Source organism: Mytilus californianus, unplaced genomic scaffold (assembly GCF_021869535.1).
Source record: "Mytilus californianus isolate M0D057914Y unplaced genomic scaffold, xbMytCali1.0.p SCAF_13, whole genome shotgun sequence".
Taxonomy (NCBI): Eukaryota; Metazoa; Mollusca; class Bivalvia; order Mytilida; family Mytilidae; genus Mytilus; species Mytilus californianus.
The window spans coordinates 41,892,732-41,903,538 of NW_026262615.1; the positions used below are offsets into that span (position 1 = coordinate 41,892,732).

General features: G+C 33.7%; 1 long non-coding RNA gene across 1 annotated transcript; it reads right to left on the reverse strand.

The window, feature by feature from the left end:
- Window positions 1-1,527: 1,527 nt before the first annotated feature.
- LOC127723689 (uncharacterized) lies at window positions 1,528-10,002 on the reverse strand. Its single transcript, XR_007992209.1, has 3 exons — window positions 9,920-10,002; window positions 3,729-3,815; window positions 1,528-2,254 (listed from the first exon to the last, which is right to left on the reverse strand). It is a non-coding gene; the product is annotated as an uncharacterized LOC127723689 (long non-coding RNA).
- Window positions 10,003-10,807: the final 805 nt, after the last annotated feature.

Genomic DNA, 10,807 nt, shown 5'->3' on the forward strand with positions numbered 1-10,807 from the left:
TTTTAAAATTTTAATAACTTTCTCAAACTATCCTGGATTTCTACCAAACTTGGACAGAAGTTTGTTTAGGATCATAAGATAGTATCCAGAAGTAAATTTAAAAAAAAAAATTCCTGTTTTTCCGTATTTTACTTATAAACGGACTTAATTTTTCTGCCAGGAAACATTACAATCACTCTGTGGTTAAAGTTTTTAAAATTTTAATAACTTTCTTAAACTATCCTGGATTTGTACCAAACATGGACAGAAGTTTGTTAAGGATCAAAAGCTAGTATCTAGAAGGAATTTTTTATTAAAATTTTGTACTTGTTTATCCATATTTAACTTATAAATGGACTTACTTTTTCTTCGAGTTAACATTACATACAGTCTAGCTGCAGTTATTTTTTTTAAAACATTTATTAGATTCATAAACTATCCTGGAATTTTACCGAACTTGGACAGAAGCTTTTTACAATAAAAGAATTTATCGAGAGGAATATTTTTATTAAATTTTTTCCTCATCTCATTTTTGTTGAGTCTGCGATTAACAGCAAAAGTAGGCGAGACACTGGGTTCCACGGAACCCTTACAAATTTTATTCAATATATATATATATCGAAATTGCTTTACACTTATACATGTATTAACATTAATCAGAATATATGAAAAATGGGTTATGGTTAACGAGTTTTTGTGTTGGGCCTTTTTTGCCACTTTTGTTTATGAAGTGACCAAATTTCATTTCTGTGTGACTTTCAAAATTCAATCTTTATTATTTGTGTATCTGTTTACAAATAAGTATAGGAAAAGATTAGTCTACCTTGTTTGAACTATAAGAACTAGCTAAGGCCATATGCACTGCTGATATATTCGTCTGTGTAGCCTATAAATACACGCAAAACATCTCTATAATACAGTAACACTGGACACTTTTAATTTGCAAAACACTCATTTGCAAATCCGCCGCCGCCTCTCCTTAGACCTACAGTGTCGTGTAAATAACCAAAATGTGCGGAATTACATGGGATTCAATAATTTCATTGCTTTTCTGCTGTTATTATTATAAATATTTTGTAATTTGATTTAGAAAAACATGGGATTTTCAATATCCCATGGGATAAGGCAAATCCCATGGGATTGACCATTATCCCATGGGATTTTGGTTAAATCCCATGGGATTTTTTTGGGTCCCATGGGATAATTGTAGTCCCATGGGATATTTGTTGTCCCATGGGACAAAAAAAATCCCATGGGACTATAATTATCCCATGGGACAAAATAAAATCCTATGGAATTCAAATTATAAATATACAGTAATGTGTATGTTACAATGAATTCTGTTTGGTAGTAAAAAGTTTATAATATATATATGAGTGTATTTTGGTTTTTTTTCATTTTGTCACAAACATGTTTTTAATTTGTTTATATGACAATAAAGATTATTATTATTTTGGAAATATAATAATATTTGAAGTCAAAAAATAAAATCCTTTAACTGAAATAAAATGATGACGTCTTAATAAAAGAAAAAAATATTGATTTGAAATCTTTGTCTTCTTTGTTTTATTATGAAAAATAGAACTGAAAAAAATATTTCATATTCTGACTGAATAAATTGACAAAGCACAGTTAATAGTTTACTCTTTTCATGAGGTAAAGTTTTCTTTGTTATAGTTCCATTGCAATACATGAATATGCAAATGATTTGAATCTTATTCCTTTGTGGTGTTCATAATATTACATTTATATTTGTAAATTTATAAAATAAACACTTTTCCTGTTAAGTTTTAGTTTTCTTGTTTCAGCTTGCTATGAACAATTATTCAGTCCACTATATAAGAGTCAAGTAAATAAATTATTTCATCCACTAGAATATTCCTACAATTCTAAGACAAAACATTTATGCAATCTGTTCTTCAAAAATCTTCCTCCGTACATTTCTTGATTGGATGGAGCGATTTAAATGAGTGGACAAAGCAAGTTCATTTGGACAACAAAATACTAATATATTTTTTCATTCCTCCCTTCTTTCAATTGATAATTACGTTGTTGCATTTACATGATTAGGTTCTTGAGCATCTATGATCATGATGATATGACTCCTTTTTGTTTATAGTAATTATGTTGAAATTTCCTCTTTCTTATGTAGGAAAAAAACACATTCCATTTCAAATTAATAAAAAAGTCACACTATGTAGAAAAATATCAACTTTAAGTTTGCTGTTCAGTATTGACCTGTTGAATGATGATCATGAAAACCAAGATGTCTGACCTACAAATACACAAAACTCAAAAATTATAAATGAAGAGAAATACAGCAATAAAATGGCTATTTTATCATGTTTATGTACATTTTGATAAAAATTTCATTTGAATATTTAAAATTGTAAGAACTCTTATTTCAGTGCTTTGTGTCTATGGTTTTCATATTAGTTGTTTTTTGTGCCTTGTTGCAGTCTTTCGAGTTAAGCCAATTGCAACAAATGTTTACAGTTTGTTCAAATGTTGTGCTGTTATTAAAACCACTATCCCAGGTTAGGGGTGGGTTGGGTGCTCACTAAATGTTTATTTTATTAGTTGATATTTGCTTTGAATTAGCTGTCAGTAACTGTGAGTACTAATAGATCTGTATGTTGAGTCTTTTTTGTTAAAGGGAAAGAATAAATTTCCAGCCACATCCGGTCTGTGTTTTTGGTAGCTGTTTTTCTGCTTTGTTGCATTCTAATGAGTTAATAAAATTGAGAATGAAAACGGGAATGTATCAAAATAATTTAATTTTGGATGTAACGCGTCTTCTGATTGGCTGACATGGTTTTGTTTATCAGCTCATAGACATAATTTTGTCATGTGACCGTGACGTCATCAACGTTTTTTCATGGTTTACTCCGGTTTAAAATGGAATTTAGAATTAAATTATAAGAAATGACTGTAATATTTTTTCTGTCTATTCGAAATAACATAAAAAATGTGGTGCACACTTTAAAATAACCCGCTACACGGGTTATTCAGTGTGCACCACATTTTTGATGTTATTTCTTCATAGACAGAAAAAATATTATAGTCATTCCTTAAATAACCTGACCCAAGAGCAGAAAAAAACCCTTTTCAACTGATTTTATAGTTTTTATATTGAACTGACACTTACACCACTGTCCTTAATTAGAAGATTTGGCGCCAGCAAACATGTTAAACCATGCCACATTTTGTAAGTGTCTGTCCCAAGTCAGGGGTCTATTATTCAGTGGTTGTCAATTGTTGCTATATATCATATTTGTTTTTTGTTTATTGTTTTGTGCAAAAATCAGGCACTTAGCTTTCACCTTTAAGGTGTTTCCCCCAAGCATGTTTAGCATGGATAGACACCATGCCCTTTTTAAATGACGCCATGCCCTTATTGAATTGTTTTACATTTGTTATTTCATGGCCTTTTATGGATTACTATGCAGTATAGGGTTTGCTCATTGTCGAAGGCTGTACAGTGAACTAATTTTGTTAAATTTAATGTCATTTGATCTCTATTGGAGAAAAGTCTCATTGGCAATCGTACCGCTTCTTATTTTTATATCAACCCTGCCATATTTTGCCTGTCATTATTTACAGGTCATCATTGGCCTCTAATAAGTAATTGCATTGCTTACATCCACTTAATTGAACTCTGGTGGATAGTTTTCTCATTTATCATACCACATCTTATTTTCATAATAATCATTATTCAAGGGCAATAACTTTTATAGAAGTGGACTTACCATTTAGGCTTTGTTGACGTCTGTAAATCTATTTTTGTTGATAATTTCTTTTGTTTATAGTTTCCCTTTATCTTTAATGTTCTTGCCCTACACATAAAAGGGTAAACATTATCATTTAATGACAATAACTACTATTACATAATGAGTAGGCAACTGACAATTTTGGATCATTTGTATCTTGTCTTCAGAGCTCCAGATAAGAATTCACAAATTGGGGTTTTTACCCACCATTTTTTTATGTAATTGGGTGATAAAGTTTTTTAATTGCATTATCACTTCCAATTCACCCCTCAAGCAAATATCAAATTGGGTTTTTCACCACCAAGCCCCTTAATGTATTGGGTTTTTTCATCAACACAATATTGAAAATTTAGGCATGTTATAATCACATTATATCAACCCCAGATGTGTTTCCATCTTAAATGTGTTTCTTTCTTTGTATATGTGCTTAGCTGTTTTATTTGGTTTATTCACTGACGAGCAATTGTACGTTTAATTTGTGTCCCGTTTTAAACGTTCTGTCAGTTTTGTATTTTCTCAAAACTTATGTAAACTGCAGCTGGTGTCACTAGTTGGACAGTAACTAATTGCCTTTCTAGATCCCATATGATCACCCTACAGTTTATAGTTGGGGTAGGTGTGGCTAAGTGTTTAGATTTTTATGTAATATATGTGAAATTTAGGTGCTGTAAGAAATTTTTGCCAGTCCTTTCACCTATTTGCCAGATCTACTTTTTAATAAAAATAAAAAGTTGTTCCCAGATTTAAGATATACCCTAAAACCTTGAGATTTATAGGGTGGTTTAATGATGGAGACCACATTCAACTTAAATTTACAAATAATTCTGCAACATCAAGTAAATAAATGACAATGTTATACTGCACTTGCCAATAAGACAACTATCTTAAGCATCCAGAACAATTAGATCAAAACAAAGAAAGAGTCAAGCTGCATAATTTGACGAAAAAAACGGATATGTGTATTCATTCATCAACTAAAATGAAAAAAAATAATATATAAACTGTTTTTGTTTAATTCAATTTACATAAATATGGGTTAAGTTGTCCCTTATCAGAACTTTTGCTTTCCGATGCTTTCCAACTTCATATCATGTCATAATTGATTTGGCCTTTCAATTTTTCCAACTGATTTCGTTTTTGACAAAACCCAGTGTTTATCGTTCTATAGCAATGTTCTCGTTAAGGTACGCAAACACGCCCGTGCGTTCAATGGACGCTCCCTAAAGTCACTAGCTGAGTCTTGTTATCATCATAACTTTCCCTCAGCTATCAAAAAGAAGCCGAAAACATGCTTCTATTCAATATTTTTATCGGACATTTACTTTCGTTTTAATTCATGTATGTTTTGACAAATCCCGAGCAATTCGAAAAAATATGACAGCATGTCACACGCTAATTGGATAAACTTCGAGAAGATCGAAATGTTTTCATAAACACGTGTACCTTTTGAGCAACGGAAAATTCCAACAGGGACCCATTACAGCTACTTGATGCAGGGCTCAATTTTAAGAACGAAAGGACATTTCCAATTATAAAAATAGATTTACGCGACGACTGTAATCAGATAAGGGTAAAAAACGCAAACGATAGCGAATAAAAGCGTTAAGAACTCATGGTTTTGGCATATAATTGGGTTTTCCTTTGAATTAATTGGGTTATTGAACCCTGCAATGGGCAATTGCATTGGGTTTTTAATTATTTGTATTGCGTGATCACGCAAATACGCAGCTTATCTCTTGCTCATCATTTTTGCTTGATATTATCAATATTCTATGAAAATGAGGTCACAGAAATATTAAACTTGGCAAACAGACATCTTCTTATTTTTATATGACACCTTGTAGTCATTCCATATACCAACAAGTAGACATATGCTTATAATATCTGATAAAATGAATAAAATGCTCCGCTGGGCACAGCTTGATACAACCGCAGAGGTCGAACCCTGAACAGTTGGGGCAAGTATGGACACAACATTCAAGCTTGATACAGCACTGAATTTGGATTGTGATTAAATATTTGACACAGCATAGGTTTCTGACACAGAATGAATGTGGTCTAAGAACTTAAAAATTTTTAATTTACCTATTCAAACCATATCATTATTATTTGCTTATATATTAATCAGAAATAACCAATTTAAAATGGAAAATTTTAAAGAAAAAAAAAGGAAAAAAAGGGAAAAACAAATACCCCCCAATTTTTTGAACCCCCTTATGATTCATCACCCCAAACTCAATCCCAGCCTTCCCTTTGTGGTATGGTACCTTGCAGTACAATTTCAGAGAGATCCATACACTTATGCACAAATTATTGTCTGGAAACTAGAAAAATGCTGGGTTTTTTGGCCCCTTTTTGGCCCCAAATTCCTAAACGTTTAGGGCAATTACCCCCAAACTCAAACCCAGCTTTCCCTTTGTGATATGGAACCTTGTAGTACAATTTCATAAAGATCCATACACTTACACACAAGTTATTGTCCTGAAACTAGAAAAATGCTTGTTTTTTTGTCCCTTTTTGGCCCCTTATTCCTAAAATTTTGAGGCAATTACCCCCAAAATCAATCCCAGCCTTCCCTTTGTGGTATGGTACCTTGCAGTACAACTTCAGAGAGATCCATACACTTGAACACAAGTTATTGTCTGGAAACTAGAAAAATGCTTATTTTTGGCCCCTTTTTGCTAAACATTTTGAGCAATTACCCCCAAACTCAATTCCAGCTTTCCCTTTGTTTAAATGGAACCTTGTAGTACAATTTCAGAAAGATCCATACACTTACACACAAGTTATTGTCATGAAACTAGAAAAATTCTTGTTTTTTACCCCTTTTTTGGCCCCTAATTCCTAAAATTTTAAAGCAATTGCCCCCAAAATCAATCCCAGCCTTCCCTTTGTGGTATGGTACCTTGCAGTACAATTTCAGAGAGATCCTTACACTTGAACATAAGTTATTGTCTGGAAACTAGAAAAATGCTTATTTTTGGCCCCTTTTTCCTAAACGTTTTGGGCAATTACCCCCAAACTCAATTCCAGCTTTCCCTTTATGATATGGAACCTTGTAGTACAATTTCAGAAAGATCCATACACTTACACACAAGTTATTGTCATGAAACTAGAAAAATGCTTGTTTTTTGCCCCTTTTTTGGCCCCTAATTCCTAATATTTTGAGGCAATTACCCCCAAAATCAATCCCAGCATTCCCTGTGTGATATGGAACCTTGTGGTACAATGTCAGAGAGATCCATACACTAACTCACAAGTTATGTCTGGAAGTTACAAAAATGCTTATTTTTTTCCCCTTTTTGGCCCCTAATTCCTTAACTGTTGGTACCATAACCCCCAAAATCAATCCTTATGGTAAAATTTCATAGAGATCCATTCACTTAAACTAAAGTTAGAGTGCGAAAACCAATGTGTCTTCGGACGACGACAACGCCAACGTCATACCAATATATGACCGTATAAAAAACTAAGAAAACTTAGCATTGACCAAAGAACCATAAAATGCGATCATGGTTATATGAATCTGCAAGACAGACATGCACACCTTACAATCATTACATTTGCCAAATATAATTTACCTGTTGCTTAAAGCATATTATAAACTGACAAAACAATGCAAACTTTTCATTGACCAATGAACCATGAAAATGAGGTCAAGGTCATATAAAACATGCCAGACAGACTGTGCATCACACAATCATTCCATTCACCAAATATAGGGGCCTTATTCATGTTATTACCTAGGAATAGTGATGTCATGGACTAGGAAAATTAGTCTGGGGACATAAATTACTGACATCGGACTAAATATACTAGTAAATTCTGTATCCATGGACTTTTTATACTAGTTATATTTGTCTGACCAGACAATTTATCTCTTACACTAGTTCTCAGAGAGACATGTCACCTTACCTTGACACATTATTCTGACTCTGAACAAACCAGTATTTGCTCTTACTCCTTAATAATACTGCGTGCTTAGGGGAGAAGCAGCAAATACCAACTTATAAGTCTTTGGTTTTACCCGATTGGGTTCAAAATAAACAACCTTCTGCACGTGAGGTGAACACGCTACCACGAGACCAGGCAGTATAATATAAGGAGTTTACCAATGATTTAAAGTTTCCAAGTTTTTGCAAAAACTGGATCAAAATCATCATTGAAAAGCAATAACTTTTTAATAAGATTTAAGTTTCTCTTTAATTATTACAGTTTTCGAGATAAAAAGGCAAATTCAAGAAATATGAAGAAAAAAAAAATGGTTAAAATCTGTATTTGAGGCAACAACTCCTTTGAGTCAGCTGCTAGTTTTGATGCAAATGGACAGTAGATTTTTTTTTTCAACATTCTGAACATTTCTACCCTTGTCAGATATTGTCTATCTATTTTAGCCTTTTGTAGCTTATTACGCAGTTTGGCTTTTTAGTCCATTGTTGAAATCTGTACGGTGACCTATATAGTTGTTAACTTCTACGGTTTAAGTTTCTGTTGAAGAGCCGTCACATTGGCAATGATACCATATTTGTATATGTTTTTGTCATGTATGTGTAAGGAGACAACCTTTTGATTTTCTGGTGGGATAAAAAGGGGAGACAGATTTTTTATCACCTGGCCTGGTAAGTTTTTCAGGGTTCGTAAGGATAGAAAACCCGGCAAATTGTAACAAACCCCTGTGGTACGACCATATTTGCCAAAAGATTAGTCCAAATAATTATGACGTCTTGCAAGCTATTTTAACTTTTTTCTGGGCACCTAATAGTCAAAGTTGTGACTGAGTGCGGAAAGATGAAGATAGATAGATAGAAAAATTATAAAGGGACATAACTGAAGAACGGTAAAAAGTGACGCTACCCAAATTTGAACTTGATCTGAGTTTTGTGGTAATAAGCATTGTGTGTAAGTCTCATAACATTTGGTTGAGGCTAACTTAAGAAGAGAACAGAAACTAAAAATTCAGCAATTTTTCTATTTGTAAACACGCATAACTCTAGAACGGTTGTGTATAAGTTTTGTAACATTTGGTTGAGACAAACTAAAGTTAGAGAACAGAAACGAAAAATTCAGCAATTTTTATGTTTATAAAGGGACATAACTCAAGAATGGTAATTTGTCGCCACCTAATTTCGTACTTAATCTGTATTATGTAGTAATAAGCATTGTGTATAAGTTTCATAACATTTGGTTGAGGCAAACTAAAGTTAGAAAACGGAAACAATAATTTTGTACTTGATCTTTGTTTTGTGGTAATGAATATGTGGTATAGGTTTCATAATGATTGGTTGAGGCAAACTTAAGTTACAGAATGGAAACTAAAAATTTGCAATCGTTCAATTTATAAAGGGGCATAACTCAATAATGGTTAAAGTGACACTACCCAAATTCAACTTGATCTGTGTTTTATCAGTGGAAGTCAAAATTAAACATTGCATTGTATAAAGCATTGATTGTAGTTGATTCAACTATAATAATGGACAAAGGGAGATAATTCCAATTTTAAAAATTACTTGATATTTAGAAGAAAATAAAATTTTTGCAATTTTTCCATTTATAAAGGGGCATGACTCTAGAACGGGTTAAAGTGACGCCACCAAAATTCAAACTTGATCTGTGTTTTGTGGTAATAAGCATTGTGTATAGGTTTTATAACATTTGGTTGAGGCAAACTTAAGTTAGAGAACAGAAACTAAAAATTTTGCAATTTTTCCATTTATAAAGGGGCATAACTCTAGAACGGTTAAAGTGACGCCACCAAAATTCAAACTTGATCTGTGTTTTGTGGTAATAAGCATTGTGTATAAGTTTTTACTTTAACATTTGGTTGAGGCTGAGACTACTATAAGTTATAGTAGTCTCAGGTTGAGGCAAACTCAAGTTAGAGAACGGAAACCAATTTTGGGACGTACGGACGTATGTACGTACAGACGGACAAGGGTAAAACTTAATGCCCCCACCGCTACGGCGGGGGCATAACAAAAATAAAATAGCCTTGCTAGACGTCATAATTATTTGGACTACCAAAAGATGTAACCTAATTCTTACTTGTTTGGGGAAGAGGGGATTAACCGAACCACTATTCAATCTAAATCAGTGAACTGAATTATTGTCTTCTGCAGTAGTCCGAGTCGACATCTGTAACTAATCATGCAAATTGATAGTCAACAGTATACCTTTTTCAGAATGTCAGTTCACAAAGAATCACTGGTGATAGGGGAGTGTAACCGATAAATTGATCCTGAATCAGATAAGATTTTCCAAGGACGGTATAACTAACACAATACGTCTTTGGATTTTCCCAGTAACGGAGAACCCCTTTCTTTGAGTGAATATAAATAGTGACGCGGGTCTCACAAATAAATTTAAATCTGAATTACAGGAACATCGATTAGCAAAGTAAACTTACATATTAATCTCGAAGTTATTTACGGTAAAGACAGACTGTGCTCCTGAATTAAGGTATTATACATTTGTGTATTGTACTCGGGGGGGGGGGGGGGGGGGGGGGGGGGGGGGGGGATGGGGGCACTTCCTATATACAAGGTGATATGACGTGCCGCTGGAATAGGTAACTTTTTCCAGCTTGAAAATATGGGAATATGTGGGGAAAACTATCAGAAATATATGATAAGGTCGATAAAGTTCCAATTACTTGTATATGAAAAGCCCTGTCATTTTTTCACAGCCGAAAGTCTCGTCGTAAGTAAACATTACATACAGAATCTTAGCCTTAAATATTCCACTTTTCCAACACACCCCACGAAAAACCAACCAATATGGGAAAAGGTTACAATTTTACCCTCGCAGTATATGAAAAGGTATAATACATTTTTAAGATCTAAATTATATGAATAGGGTGGGGTAACAGAACCCCAGCGACACCCCTATCAATTAAGTATTGAAGTGCCCCCTCCCCCCCCCCCCCCCCCCCCCCCCCCCCCCCCCCCCCCCCCACCCTCGGAGGTATTTTACTGCTACAAGATATTTAAATTGCTAATCACGCACCCGTTGGTGAGCAGAGAACCATACTTTCAAGCCAGGGGCAGTCTATACTAACAGTT